This window comes from Sminthopsis crassicaudata, chromosome 3 (assembly GCF_048593235.1).
Source record: "Sminthopsis crassicaudata isolate SCR6 chromosome 3, ASM4859323v1, whole genome shotgun sequence".
NCBI classification, from domain to species: domain Eukaryota; kingdom Metazoa; phylum Chordata; class Mammalia; order Dasyuromorphia; family Dasyuridae; genus Sminthopsis; species Sminthopsis crassicaudata.
This window is the reverse complement of record NC_133619.1, coordinates 265,175,269-265,191,596: the sequence shown is the minus strand read 5'-3', so window position 1 is coordinate 265,191,596 and position 16,328 is coordinate 265,175,269.

The window sequence follows — 16,328 nt, the reverse complement described above, 5'->3', positions numbered from 1 at the left end:
TGGGTAGAAAGACAATAGTGCTAACAGTTTACATTCAATTCCCAGTGTTCCTTCTCTGCGTATAGTTGTTTCTGTCCATCATTGATCAGCTGGAAGTGAGTTGGATCTTCTTTATGTTGAAGATATCCACTTCCATCAGAATATATCTTCATACAGTATTGTTGTTGAAGTGTATAGTGATCTTCTGGTTCTGCTCATTTCACTCAGCATCAGTTCATGTAAGTCTCTCCAAACTTCTCTGTATTCATCCTGCTGGTCATTTACTACAGAGCAATAATATTCCATAACTTTCATATACCACAATTTACCCAATCATTTCCCAATTGATGGATATCCATTCATCTTCCAGTTTCCAGCCACTACAAAAAAAGCTGCCACAAACATTTTGGCACATACAGGTCCCTTTCCCCTCTTTGGTATTTCTTTGGGATATAACCCCAGTAGTAGCACTGCTGGATCAAAGGGTATGCACAGTTTGATAACTTTTTGAGCATAGTTCCAAATTGCTCTCCAGAATGGCCGGATTCTTTCACAACTCCACCAACAATGGATTAGTGTCCCAGTTTTCCCATATCATTATTTGTTCCTGTAATCTTAGCCAATCTGACAGGTGTGTAGTGGTATCTCAGAGTTGTCTTAATTTGCATTTCTCTGATCAGTAGTGATTTAGAACACTCTTTCATATGAGTGGATATAGTTTCAATTTCATCATCTGAGAATTGTCTGTTCATATCCTTTGACCATTTATCAATTGGAGAATGGTTTGATGTCTTATAAATTAGGGTCAGTTCTCTATTTATTTTGGAAATGAGGCCTTTATCAGAACTTTTAACTGTAAAAATATTTTCCCAATTTGTTACTTCCCTTCTAATCTTGTTTGCATTAGTTTTGATTTTACAGAAACCTTTTAGTTTGATGTAATCAAAATCTTCTATTTTGTGATCAATAATGATCTCTAATTCTCCTCTGGTCATAAATTCCTTCCTCCTCCACAGGTCTGAGAGGTAGACTATTCTCTGTTCCTCTAATCTATTTATGATCTCATTCTTTATGCCTAAATCATGGACTCATTTTGATCTTATCTTGGTATATGGTGTTAAGTGTGGATCCATATCTAATTTCTGCCATACTAATTTCCAGTTTTCCCAATAGGTTTTTTAAAATAATGAATTTTTATCCCAAATGTTGGTATCTTTGGGTTTGTCAAAAACTAGATTAGTATAGTTGTACCCTTTTTTGTCCTTTGTACCTAATCTCTTCCACTGATTGACTGGTCTATTTCTTAGCCAATACCAAATGGTTTTGGTGACTGCTGCTATATAATATAGCTTTAGATCAGGTACACTTAGACCACCTTCAATTGACTTTTTTTCCATTAATTCCCTTTAAATTCTCGACCTTTTATTCTTCCATATGAATGTTGCTGTTATTTTTTCTAGGTCATTAAAATAGTTTCTTGGGAGTCTGATTGGTATAGCGTTAAATAAATAGATTAGTTTAGGGAGTATCGGCATCTTAATTATATTCGCTTGGCCTATCCAAGAGCACTCAATGTCTTTCCAATTATTTAAATCTGACTTTATTTTTGTGGCAAGTATTTTGTAATTTTGCTCATATAATTCCTGACTTTTCTTTGGTAGATGAATCCCAAATATTTTATACTCTTGAATCTGTTTTGAACGGAATTTCTCTTTATATCTTTTGCTGTTGGATTTTGTTGGTGATGTATAAAAATGCTGAGGATTTATGTGGATTTATTTTGTATCCAGCAACTTTGCTAAAGTTGTGAATAATTTCTAATAACTTTTTATTAGAATCTCTGGGGTTCTCTAAGTATACCATCATATCATCTGCAAAGAGTGACAGTTTGATTTCCTCATTACCTACTCTTATTCCTTTAATCTCTTTCTCAACTCATTGCCAAGGCTAGCATTTCTAATACATTATTGAATAGTAATGGTAATAGTGGACAACCTTGTTTCACTCCTGATCTTACTGGGAAAGGTTGCAGTTTATTTCTATTGCATATTATGCTTACTGACGGTCTTAAATATGTGCTCCTGACTACTTTAAGGAATAGTTCATTTATTCCTATAATTTCAAACATTTTTAGTAGGAATGGATGTTGGATTTTATCAAATGCTTTTTCTGCATCTATTGAGATGATCATATGGTTTTTATTAATTTGATTATTAATATGGTCAATTATTCTAATAGTTTCCCTAATATTAAACCAGCCCTGCAATCCTGGTATTAAATCATAATGTATTACGCTGGGGATGATCTTCTCAAGTCTTTTTGCTAATATTTTATTTAAGATTTTAGCATCAATATTCATTAAGGAAATTGGTCTATAGTTTTCTTTCTCAGTTTTTATTTTTCATAGTTTTTGGGAAGTCCAATGATCCTCAGATCATCTTTCCAAATCTATTTTCCAGGTCTATAGATTTTCCAAGTAAGTATTTGACATTATTCTCCACCTTTTCATTTTTTTTTTTGTTTGTTTGACTGATTCTTGGTTTCTCAATGAATCATTCATTTCTATTTGTTCAGTCCTGATTTTTAATGAGTTATTTTCTTCATTCACATTTTTTAGTTCTTTTCATACATGCCCAATTGAATTTTCAAATGAATTATTTTGCTCTGTTGAATTTTTTTCCATTTCATTAATTTTTTTTAGTGAGTTATTTTCTTTTTCCAATTCAGAAATCCTACTTTACTGTTATTTTTTAACTTTTTCTAATTCACAAATTTTGTTTCCCTGCACCTCCTGTGAATTCTTTATTTTTTCCCACTCAAATTTCAGGATGTTGCTATTCTCTATTATAGTTTCTCTTTCCTTTCCCCATTTTTCTTCAAACTCTCTTAACTTTTTAATAGTCTCTTCTAGGAGAGAGTTATGTGATGGGGGCAAGGTATCATTCCCCTTTAGGGTGTTATCTGGAGACTGTCTGGTGTTGGCTTCCTCGAGGTTGGATACCTGCTCTTTCTCTGTGTAGAAGGTGTCAATTGTTCTCTTCAGCTTCTTACTCATTGTTAAAAATTTGTTGGGGTTTGCCCTTGGGGTAAGAAGTTTATTTATTTACCAACTTCCTCCCAGACTGGATGGATGCAGCAGTCCTTTGCATGAGCTAAGAGAGAGCTCTGGGAGAGAGTTCCCCTCTACCCACCCCAGAAATGACTCAGTGGTGGTTAACACCGCTGCAGCTTTGAGGAGTGCCCAGTGAAGGACCCTGCTGTGTGGCCTAGAGACTTCCCTGAGGTTTAAGGCTGAACAGTAAAAGTGTCACAAACCCCAGCCAATGCCTCCCATGGGGCCGTGGATATCAGCAGCACATGTGAAAAGCCCCTGTGCTCAAATAGGAAGTGTCTGCCCAGAAACCATGGTCCCTACTTCAAGCGTTCAGCTTCTCTGGGAGTTCCACTGCTGCTAGAATTCCACTGCCTCGGCTGAGCCCCACACAATGTGGATTAGAGGCTGCCTCGGGCTGTGTCCCAGCTGTTCAGTCTCTCATCTACCCCAAGGAGAAGCCCCAGGCAGCAGAAGGCCATGCATAGATCTGTTAGGTCACTTACGGATTGGGGTGGATTTAGGATCTGGCTTTATATTTTAAAGTGGTTTGATTTCTCTTCTTAACTGCTGTTTTATAAGCACAGAAGCTAACAGCCTGTGTCAGATTCCTCTATCTCAGTGGCTTCTCTGATCCCAGAGTTCTCCCCAGCCCAATTGGCACAGTGTGCTAGCACGAAATCCTGTATGTACTGGTCTTTTTTTTTCCTCCACTCAGAACCGACCTTTTCTGTTGAAATTCCAGATTCTCTTCAGCTGGTAAGTTGTGCTTCTAATCCTTGTGGTTTTTATCAGTCCAGCGTTATTTTTGAGGCTGATTTAACTAATTGGTATTGAGGGAAGAAGGGAGCTTACAAATTCGCCAGTATCTTCTCCGCCATCTTGGCTCTGCCCTCTCATTCTCACTAAAGTTCTTTATAGTATTTCTTCAGGATACTTGGTTAATATCCTTTCAATTTTAGTTTTGTCATCTGTAAAGTGAGACTAATATTGCCTCTGTTTTATCTCAAAAAATTGTTAAGAGATTATATATGTGAAAGTCTTCTATAATCTTATACCTCTATGTAAGTTATTTTAATTTAGAGTGTGCCCTGGATTTATAAATTCTCTTAACCAAATAATAAGCCCAGAGAATGCAGTTTTGAGTTCTTGAAATCTTCCTATGTTTGAAATTTAGACTGAAATTCAATGTTCTGGTCTACCAATGAAAGAAAAAAAAAAGTATAAAGATATTATGGCCTGATTATGTAATAAAAATGCTTCATGTTATGGAATCAGGTTGCTGAAGCTTTAAGTTCTTTCAATCCTATTACTCATAATCCTTTCCTAAATACTGACATTGCTCATGTGTTCCTAAATGATTTGTGTAAAACTGAGAAGCTGCAAATATACCATACAAATCCAGAATAGAGTTGACATCCCTAATTGATTTACAGAAGAAAAAAAATCACAGTTAATATTTGTTATTTCAGAGTTTTCATTGTTGCCAATTAGCCAAAATAGTGTCCTCATTTAAAATTTGAATGCTCCTAAGTCAACCAAACTAATTTGCACATTTAATTTATACAATGAAATATGAAGCTGTTTCATGAAATATTTTATTTTATTTTTTTTTCTCAATTGCCAGGGAATTTTTCTCTCTGTCTTTCCCTTACTGATACTTTAGCATAAATTCTCCTGGTCACATTTTATGTTATTACTGGCAGAGCTGATAGAAACAGAAAAGAATCATGAAAGCTAAGGTAAGTTTTGCTTTCTAGACAAAGTATGAAATAAGAAATGATAAAGGTCCCTAGTGCATTATTGAATACAATAAGATAATGCTAATTTTTATTTTATTCAGGAATAAGCAATTGGAATGACCTTCCCAGAACTAATCTGAAAAAAAGGGAGAGCATTCTGTGCCACATGGCAATTTAGAAAAGACAAGAGTGTCAGTGTGTGGAGAATTAGAGTTGTTTATGTGGTAAGAGAGAAGTCCCTTTTTTCTATTTGGCATGTTTAATGGAAAATTTAGAGAAAATAAATTTCAAATGATGGGTCAAGAACATAGATTCAAAGCACATGGGCTTTAACTTTTAAGATCCAAATTACTTAAGATTAATTTTGAACCAATGCAAACTAGATTAGAAGAAACACAGAAAGCTGGGAAACAATTCTTATAGCAAGTGTCTCTGATAAAAGCCTCATTTCTTAAATATATGAAGAATTGAGGCAAATTTACAAACCATTCCCCAATAAATAACTGGTCAAAGAATATTAACAGGAAATTCTCAGATAAAGTTGCCTATTAGGCATATGAAGAAGGGCTTTAAATCATTTTTGCTTAGAGAAATGCAAATTAAAACAAATCAGAGACACTATTAGATTGGCCAACATAATCAAAAAAGGAAAGTGAAAACCATTTGAGAGAATTGGGATACTAATGCATTGTTGATGGTGTTGTGAACTGATCCAACCATTCTAGAGAGCAATTTGGAACAAAGCCCAAAGGATAACCAAACTGAGTATCCTTTGACTTAGTAATACCTTTACTAGGTCTATATTCCAAAGATATCATAAAAAAGGGAAAAGGACCTTGATATGCAAAAATATTTACAGGAGCCCTTTTCATGGCAGTTAAATATTGGAAACTAAGGGGAATGTAGATCAAGTAAGGAATGACTGAATAAGCTATAGTATATGAATATAATGAATTATGATTATACAATAAGAAATGGTGAACAGGCAGATTTCAGAAATACCAGGAAAGACTTGTACAAACCAATGCAAAGCAAAATAAGTAGAACTAGGAAAACATTGAATGCAATATGGACATCATTGTGTTTAACGGATGATCAAGAGAATTGCTCTTCTCAGCAAAATAATGATCCAAGAAAAGTACAAGGATTTATAAAGGAAAATGCTATCCATAACTAGATAAAGAAATGATTCACTCAATTCTTGCATATTGAAGCATATTTTTTCCACCTTACTCTTTCTTTTTATCTGTTTCCTGTTTTACAGCTAAGACTGATATGGATTTTTTTTTTTTACATAATAGCATTTGTACAAACTAGATCAAATCACCTATCTTCTTTGGAAGAGGGAAAGGGAGGGAGGGATGGAGAAAGGAAATGAGAAAACTTGGAAAACCAAAATCTTATAAAAATTAATTATCTTGTTATGTATCTGGAGGAAAAATACTATTCCATTTAAAACATTAATTTTCATAATTCAAACTCTATTTCTGTTTGCAGATATTTTGTTCTCTTGTCTACTTTATTTTATGTTTCCTATTTTATATGCCAAACTATTGAAATGCAGTCACTTAAAATATGCCAACCCTTTAAAGCAGAATATAAAGAATTTCAAAATATAAGAAAAATAAATGTTCATTGTTTTCTTCTGTATTTTAATTTCATTAAAGAGTTTACTTTTAAATGATACTAGATGTAAAATAATTACAGCTGTCTGGATAGGTCAAGAAATCAAAAATATTAAGGGGATAATAATCGATCCCTAACACATTTACTGAGAATTTTTTAAAATTATCAAGCCAATATAAACAAAATCCAAATTCACAAGAGGATATATTGAAAATTAGAGAAATAATAATAATAAAACAAAAGACCAAACAAATGATAAATGAAACTAAGAGTTTTTTTAAAGTAGAACATAATTACTTAAAAGAAGGCAAATTAGTAAAGTAGTTTGATTGTTTATTGCTTTTCTTCATTCTTGAAGAGAATCATTGACATCAAGAGGTTGATGTCTTGACTTGCAAATGAATTGGATTTAAATGAGGCAGCTTCATGCAAAGTTATCAGGCTTACTCTCTCTCCAGGATCATATAAGTTCTGAGACCAAGGTCTGCATGATTGAACAATGGGAGACCTTAGCCATTTAAAGCTAAAGTCTTTCTGAGATCTCAGGCTGTCTATGGCAACACCCATTTAGGTTTTTAAGGTTAGGTAAGAAATAAAGCAAAAGATGGATTAGTTTATATAGTCAAAAAAAATTAAACAGAAACAATTTTGACCAGAAATCTGAACCATCAAAACCCAATGACCAAGTGAGGCTTGGGTTGGAAACTATTATTGGCCTATCTGTAAGAGTCATAATTATTTGGGTTTAAGGTATGGTCATGTAGCTCTATTTGAATCCCAATGGATTTTTATCAAAGTCTGATTTTCCAGGACTCCATTTCAAGAAGATATGAATAAAATTACAGGTTACAAAGGAGTTAATTGTCATAGTTTTATTTTTTAATATAGGTCAAATAAGTAGGGAAGAGAAAAAATGTAGTCCCCAAAAAGCAAGATTTCTTGCAAAATTCCAAGGATTAAAATTTATATTCCTTTATTCCTTTAGGCAGAGCACCCACCTATAAGGGTTTGATTCCTATGGGCAGAAGAATAGGAGAAAGAGAAGACTGGAAGTAAGGAAGGTAGGAAGAAAGAAAGGAAAGAAAGAAGGTAGCAATGAAAGAGAGAGGGAGAATCATTGCCCAAGTGGAACTGGCTAGTTGTATTTCTAGTGGGGAAGCTACTTCCACTCAGAATTGTTGTTTTTCTTTTGTTCTTGAAAAGGACCAATGATATCAGGAGGATAAAGTCTTACCTTGAAAATTAATTGTTTTTAAATGAAGCAGGGCTATTTATCAGTTTCTCTCTCCTTCAGGTTCATCTAAGTCCAGTGGCAAGATATATGTCAAGATGACTAGAAATGACCTCACATACAGTGGGAAAACTTGGCTTTTTGAAACTAAGGTCTTTCCCAGGTCTCAGTTTGTCTGGGGCAACATCTATTTAGTGATTTAAGGCTAGGTAAGAAAGGAATAAAGTGAAATCACAATAAAATCAGAAGAAAAAAGCAATTATCAGAGTATTCTATACATAGTTAAATTCTAACAAAATTGACAATAAGAGATATAATAGCTTCAGAAATATAAAAATCCCCAAACAGAAGAACAAATAGAGATTATAGACAATCCAATTGTATATCATAAAATAGTGCTAACTGTAAAGAAACTACCAAAATGAAAAGTCCTAATCCTGCTGCATTCACAGGACAGTTCTATCAAAATTTTAAAGTGAAATCAGTACCACTATTGAATTAGTACTGATATTACACAAATTATTCACAAAATTTAGAAAGAATACTAAGAATCCTTTTAGTATTAAATGTAGTCCTAAAAACTAAGCAAGAAGATAAGCAGGTCAGTATCATTAATTAATATTAATAAAAATTTAATAAAAATAAATTTAAATCAATCAGACTGATAATTCTTCAAGGAAACAAGTCAAAAAATTTGAATTTAGAAAATGAGGTAATGATTCAGCATGAAGGAAACAATCATATCAAAAGTCAAAGACAATAGAAATTATATCAATTTCTCATGAAATGCAGCAAAAACTCTCGGGCAAAGTACATTACTTAAACCATAGATAGGTATAAAAGGACCTTTTCAATATCATAAAATCAAAACCCATAATCTTTTGCAATGGGAATTTACTAAAATTTTTCCCAATCAATATAGGGGCAACAAAAGGAGGCCACCTCTTTCTGCTATTATTTGACTTAGTTTTAGGAATGATGGCAATAGCAATAAAATAAGAGAAAAAAATTCAAGTTGTAAAGATAGGCAAAGAGAAGATATATCTATTCTTGCTTGCTTTTGGTTTATTTACAAAATATTAGGTAGTCAGAAAAGACATTAAATATTAACAGTTCCTGTAAAATTTCAAGATATAAAACAAACCTCTCCAAATTGACAAAATTTATAAATAGTAAAAATATATAAAATCATAAATAACAAAATCCAAGAGGTAATAATAGAATACCAGTCAGAAATAATTGTTTTATATTATCATTTCTTTTGAAAAAATGATAATTTCTTAGTGTCTTTCTGCCATTATTTATGTAAATGACATAAAAGAGAACAGAAATAGGGATGTAAGGTATATCATTGAAGAGAGTACCCACATCAACACTATTAGAAAAAAATTTAACTATTTAAATAAATATTGTTTTATATTATCCTTTTTTGGGAAGTAATGATAGTTTCTTCCTGGAAATATCATCAAGAACCTTATGGGTAAAAAATAGGCCAATGGTGAATAAAAAAGTTGCTACATGATTATAATCTGAAAGAAGAGGCTTTTAAATTTGCTAATAGAAAGAAACCATTGAAATAGTCACTTACAATGCATGCTGATATTAAAGCAAGATCAAAAGAAATAGCAAAAAAAAAAAAAAAGTGATCTGCTAAAACTCAAGGAGTACCCAGCTTCTTACATTGATATTCTCTCTCTCTCTCTCTCTCTCTCTCTCTCTCTCTCTCTCTCTCTCTCTCTCTCTCTCTCTCTCCCTCTCTCCAGCCTATTACAATCAGTCAGTCACACATACTAAAATTCACACTGGGTAGTCCCTCTGGAATTTTTCCTTTCCTGAATAAAATACTAAGTTTTACAGGTCTGCTAGAAACTGACCAGATAGATTTCTTTGTTAAGCCATTCTTTAGCAATACAAACTCATATTTTGGGGTTCTGTAGGTGGAGATATTTCATAAAGTATAGATAGTGCAACATTGATTATATTACCTATACAATGCTTCTCAAAGGCTTTCCATATATGCCTGAGCAGTGTAGTGTCCTTTAGTGATAACTGTGCCTTTGAGAAAATAAAGTAGATGTGGATAATTCTCTCTCTCTCTTTTTCTCTCCATAAGAGAAAGACAAACACACAGAGAGACACATATACACCCATACACACTAAGAAAGAGAGAAAGAGAGAGAAAGAGAGAGACAGAGAAAGGGAAACACACAGACAGAGTTAGAGAGAGCAGGGAGGAAGGAGAAAAGGAGGGGAGAGAGAGAGAGAGAGAGAGAGAGAGAGAGAGAGAGAGAGAGAGAGAGAGAGAGAGAGAAATACAGAGAGACAGACAGAGACAAAGATATTAGAGACAGAGAGACAAAGTGAGTCTTTAACTGGGAAAGCAAAAATTTTTCTACTGTTTTGGTTTTAGAATTATCTCCTGTTATCTATGAGATGGGAGAATATGTGTGATTATCTCTATATTGGGATTTATAACCTGAAGCAGAAGCTCAAGTTTTTGTTCTGAAAAACATTGGGAGTCATCCATTTTTCTCCTTTATCTCTCTGCTTCCTTGTTATGAACATGTTAAATGCCTCTTGTTACATTAATGCTTGAACAGTTTGATTCACATAACCCTGTCAAGAAATTGACTGCAGATGTCCAGGCACAACCGTCTGTAATGGCACTACAACTTCCACAGAGCTGTGAATCTCCTCTTCGCAAAATATTGTTAGTCTTTGTATGAATGATGCAAGATGAAATCAGCTACAATACTTGTCCTCAAAGTACTTGCAACCTAGGAGAAAAGTAGAATATTTTATTAATGTTGAACAATCTGTGAAGAACTCCTTTTTATATATAGGACATTTGTTGTTCTACTATATCGAGGCCCACTTATTAAACCTTAAGACAGCACAAATCTCTCATCTATTATTTCTTATTATAATCCCACCAGTCTTCTTTTAGGTACTGAAGGAAGGAGGGGAAAGAGAAGAGCACAATATAAAACAAGAGATCCTTTTTTTCTCACTGAGCATATGTTCATCAACTTATTTTGAACAGAGCATCTGATCATCATTTTCTATACCTTGCCTTTTTTCAGTTCCTTGACTTAGAGCTTATCTGAGAGTCTTTTGTTTAGTCTCATAATTATTCAGTGAGTCAGTAGCCCACAAACATCATGAGCTGAGCCAGACATGATCAGCCAGCTTTTTGGACCACCTGTTCCAAGCAGTTTCCTGTGTGGGCGGCAAGTTCAGAGGGAGTTAAAATATGAGTTACAGTAAATGTTCTTTACCCTTGGCAGTCAGTATTGTTGAAAGGAGATGGAATCTCACTTGATTATGTTCAGAGCAGAACATATTTCATTATTGTTGTTTGCACATATATTAAAAACTTCTATTCCACATATGATGACTTTCTCAACAGTGCGATGTGACATTGCAATAATAGAGAAAGTATTTCGTGTTTGACCTATTAATCAGTTTTGTAAATATAAAGTGCTTTTGAAAGAGACAAGGATGCTAATTAAAATAGTACTGTTGTTCTTACCATATGCTATATGTTGTCTTGGAGTGGCTAAATAGGGGAGGAATATAGGAGGACATATTAAAACCAAAATGAATTTGGAGAATACACTGTTATTAAAAAGTATCTTGTGGAATGATCCAATCCCAAAATATAAATGCTACAAATCCCCAAATACACAATTCAAAGTATTTGTTTTGGATTATATAAACAGAAAAAAAGTTAGTTTAATTGAATTTTTTACTTTTTGACTAATTGTTACCGTTGTGTACAAACTTGAATTCTATCACAAGATTAATTTTCTCAATAAATTTCTCATTTTTTGTTTCCAGTTAAGGCAACTTATCTCTCAAAAGGGAGACGTTAATCTTTTTAACTTGATAAATGTGTCTTCCTGATATTGTCTTGAACTAAGAGGCTTTTGTGAAATGGTTAAAGTTTGTTATATTTAAAAATAGTTCAGATAATTCTATTATTGAGTATGATATATTGTGATATGTAGATTAGGAATAAGAAGATCTAAGACCTAGTCCTGAGTTGGTCACTATCTTGCTTTATGAACTTAGATACTTTATTACTTTGTATATGAAATGAGATAGTGAGATTATATGGATGATAAAGTCCTTTCTGGATTCAACATTCTAGGAATCTAAGTGTTTCTTAAATTTAATAATGTGTCTCAGTCCCATAAACTAACTTTGTAAAAGGGTAGAAATTCAAAATTTAAAAAAAAATTAATAAGAAAACACAAATTAGATGGTATTGTATGGTTCCTGTATCCTAAGATACTAAATATATTATATTCGAATATCAATATGTATATAATATTGTTCAGACTAGAGAGGGGATTTTAGAGAAGTCAAGACAAACTACTCAGACTTCCTGGTACAAGCTTAAAGAACTAAAATTATTAGATAATTTTTCATCCTAGATTTTCATTGTCCTTAAACAAGCAGTGTTGTCATTTTATGATCTAGAGATAGGAGTGATAGACCAGAATTTCTTTGAATCTCAATGCAACTTTTGGGAGTCAATAAAAACCTTATACCTCAGATTTACAAAGGAAGCAGGCCATTGCAAATCAAAATCCTCTTCTACTTTGCAGACAGAGCTATTACTCATAATTTTATTGAAAAAAAAACGGAGAATCCACTCTCAGACTAGCTATGTAATTCATGATATGAAACTAATACAATAAGTAATAATAACATTAAATAGTCATTTGAATTAGATAGGGAAGTTGCTTGTTTCAATGATGCTGAAGATGTGCTTTTTTTCAGTCTCTTTATTTCAATGTCCTCATACAAACCCTCAGCTTCCCCATCACATTATTAGAGTTATGGCTTTGCTTTGAGGATAGAGGAGAAATGTAAGATGTTAATACTAATGGAATAATTTGATTTAGAGGTAGATGTATCCTTTAAGATAATCTTGTACAATTACATTATTTAATACTTTAAAAATTAATAATTTCCCATAGTTTTAAAAAAAGGTTTGCAAAGTGCTATCCAGGTATTATTTAATCTTTACAACAATCTTGGGAAGTGGTGTGGTGTGATTAATACTCTCATTCTGCAACTGAGAAAACTGAGGAAAATAATGACTTGGTTAAAATCAGACAACTAGTAAATGACCAAGGGAAAAATTTTTATCAGGTCTTTGTGACTCCAGACCCAGTAGTCTCTCCCATATGCCATTTGACTTTCACTAAATTGCAGAGGGTTTACATGTCTTATATAGACATATAACTTTATATAGACAGATAATAAGTAATCTAGAGATTGTTGATTTATGAAAGTCTTTTAATGAAAATTATGATACAACATAAGGTATCCATTTTTGTTCTTTTCAAAATGACCCTTGGATTTGTCTTTCATTTAGCAGTCCAGTATTATTTTATAACATGGTGTTCTAGTAAATGCTTTTTGAATTGTTAACAGAGGTGAAGTCTTTATTTAGACAAAGATTATGTGATACACAATCACCAGAGGAAAAAATGTCTTCCTTTGTATTCCTAGACAGAAAGCTATATAATTAATGACACACAACAAATATTCATAGGAAGAAGAAAATTGAGAATTTAAAAAAGTGAGATAAAAGAATACTTAATTTTAATATTCTTTCTAAGTGTTTATTTTAAAATATATCTTTAGCACCTATAATCCTTTAAAATAGATTCAGAATCAGATTTTGTACTTCTTTAAAGAATTACAGAATTTAAGAGATGCATGGTCCACATTTCTTATAATAGGAAAAATGTTAATTCACAAATTTTCAGAGTGCTCTGAGGTAGCTAGAGAATAAAAATTATCTTTTGTAGTTAGTGAAACTGATTTACAGAAAAGGTAGCATTTTGAATAGGTGAGGAAACTGGCATCACATTCCCATGATTCTTGTCCTGATGGCATCATATTCCCATGATTCTTGTCCTGACTTTAACTGTTTATATCTAATCAAATGACTTCCTTTCTCTTGACTTCAGTTTCCTTATAGTGGATTCCTAATATCTTTTCCCACTCTGAAAGTTTAAGATTCCAGAATAATCAAGGAAGGTGGTTCTTACTATGTCATAATATGTATACTTAACCTCCACTACAAAATCAGGGAACTTGTTCAAATAAGAGGATGTTCCAAAACATATATTAAGGAATTTTAGAAGTAAAAATGAAGCCGAAAGATATTTACTTTCATACATACATTTAGAGGAATCTCTTTCCCTTGTACCTAAGTGATTATGTGGATATTGCTTTAAGATGGGCAGAAATTGGAAGTCAGCACTTTTGAACAATATTAAGTTCTAACTGTCAGGAAGTCCTTTACATATCTGTATTTTTTGTTTTACAAATTTACAGATTTACAGACTAGTTGATCAGTGGCATAGGTTAGGTTCACAGGGCAAGATAGTGAATAAAAATAGCAATCTAATCTTTGACAAAGCCAAAGATCCCAAATTTTGGGATAAGAATTCATTATTTGACAAAAACTGCTGGGAAAACTGGAAATTAGTATGGCAGAAACTAGGCATGGACCCACATTTATCACCACATACTAGGATAAGATCAAAATGGGTCCAAGATTTAGGCATAAAGAACGAAATCATAAATAAATTGGAGGAACATGGGATGGTTTACCTCTTGGACTTGTGGAGGAGGAAGAAATTTGTGTTTAAGGGAGAACTAGAGATCAGAAAATAGAAAATCTTGATTACACCAAATTAAAAAGTTTCTGCACAAACAAAACTAATGCAAACAAGATTAGAAGGGAAGTAACAAATTGGGAAACCATTTTTACAGTTAAAGGTTCTGATAAAGGCCTCATCTCCAAAATATACAGAGAATTGACTTTAATTTATAAGAAATCAAGCCATTCTTCAATTGATAAATGGTAAAGGATATGAACAGACAATTTTCAGATGATGAAATTGAAACTATTTCCACTCATATGAAAGTGTTCCAAATCACTATTGATCAGAGAAATGCAAATTTAGACAACTCTGAGATATCATTACATACCTGTCAGATTGGCTAAGATGACAGGAACAAATAACAATGAATATTGGCGGGGCTGTGGGAAAACTGGGACACTGATGCATTGTTGGTAGAGCTGTGAAAGAATCCAACCATTCTGGAGAGCAATCTGGAATTATGCCCAAAAAGTTATCAAAATGTGCATACCCATTGACCCAACCATACTACTACTGGGCTTATATCCCAAGGAAATACTAAAGAAGGGAAAGGGACCTGTATGTGCCAAAATGTTTGTGGCAGCCCTTTTTGTAGTGGCTAGAAACTGGAAAATGAATGGATGCCATCAATTGGAGAATGGTTGGGTAAATTATGGTATATGAATGTTATGAAATATTATTTTTCTGTAAGAAATGACCAACAGGATGAATACAGAGAGGCTTGGAGAGACTTACATCAACTGATGCTGAGTGAAAAGAGCAGAACAAGGGAATCATTATACACTTTAACAGTGATACTATACGAGGATGTATTCTGATGGAAGTGGATATCTTCAACATAGAGAAGAGCTAATCCAATTCCAATTGATCAATGATGGACAGAATCAGCTACATCCAGAAAAGGGGCATTGGGAAATGAGTGTAAACTCTGAGCATTGTTTTTTTTTTTTTTTTTTTTTTGTTTTTGTTTTTGTTTTTGTTTTTGTTTTGTTTTGTTTTGTTTCTCTTCCCAGATTATTTTTACCTTGCGAATAGAATCCTTCCTTTGCAACAACAACAACAAAATTCAGTTCTGCATATATATATATATATATATATTGTACCTAGGATATACTATAAGATATTTAATATGTATGGGAATGCCTGCCATCTAGGGGAGGGGGTGGAGGGAAGGAGGGGAAAAATTTGGAACAGAAGGGAGTACAAGGGATAATGTTGTTAAAAAAAAAATTACCTATGCATATGTACTGTCAAAGAAAATGTTATACTTATAAAAATTAATAAAAAACAAAAACCAAAAAAACAAATTTACAGATTTACAAAATCCATATTTCTGCAACTTTTACTCACTGCTGGTTTTACCTTCAGGGAACAAATAAACAAACAATCAAAAAAGCAGAGCAATCTCTCTCTCTTTAACAGGAAAATATTGTAAGTTTTTATAGTTTGGTACCATGCAATCTATAAATCTTCTCTTCCCTAGTATAAATAAATTAATCTGATCATCAGCTAGATGAATTGAAGGCTTTCCACCATCTTGCTCAAATGTTCTTCAGGTTTTAGACTCCAAGTTTAAACATTCCTCTCAGACCTTAACATAATAATTGTCCAGGGCAAAGAATCATAAAATATCATATGTTATATTTAATTATTTATGTTGGAGAAAATTTTTTTTAAATTTAACTACTTTTTTCAAGATGAGTATTTTAGTAGAATCTACCTGACACTGTGAGAACACAATATCTAGAAAATTGAACTTATTTATTTTTCAAGTACATAATTTGAAAGCAGCTTTTCCTCTTTTTTATTATTCTAACTTTTTATTGACAGAATGGGTAATTGCATGGATAATTTTTTACCACATTATCCCTTGCACTCACTTCTGTTCTGAATTTTCCCTTTCCTCCCCCCACCCCTTCCCCTAAATGGAAGGTAGTCTTATATATGTTAAATATGTTATAGTATGT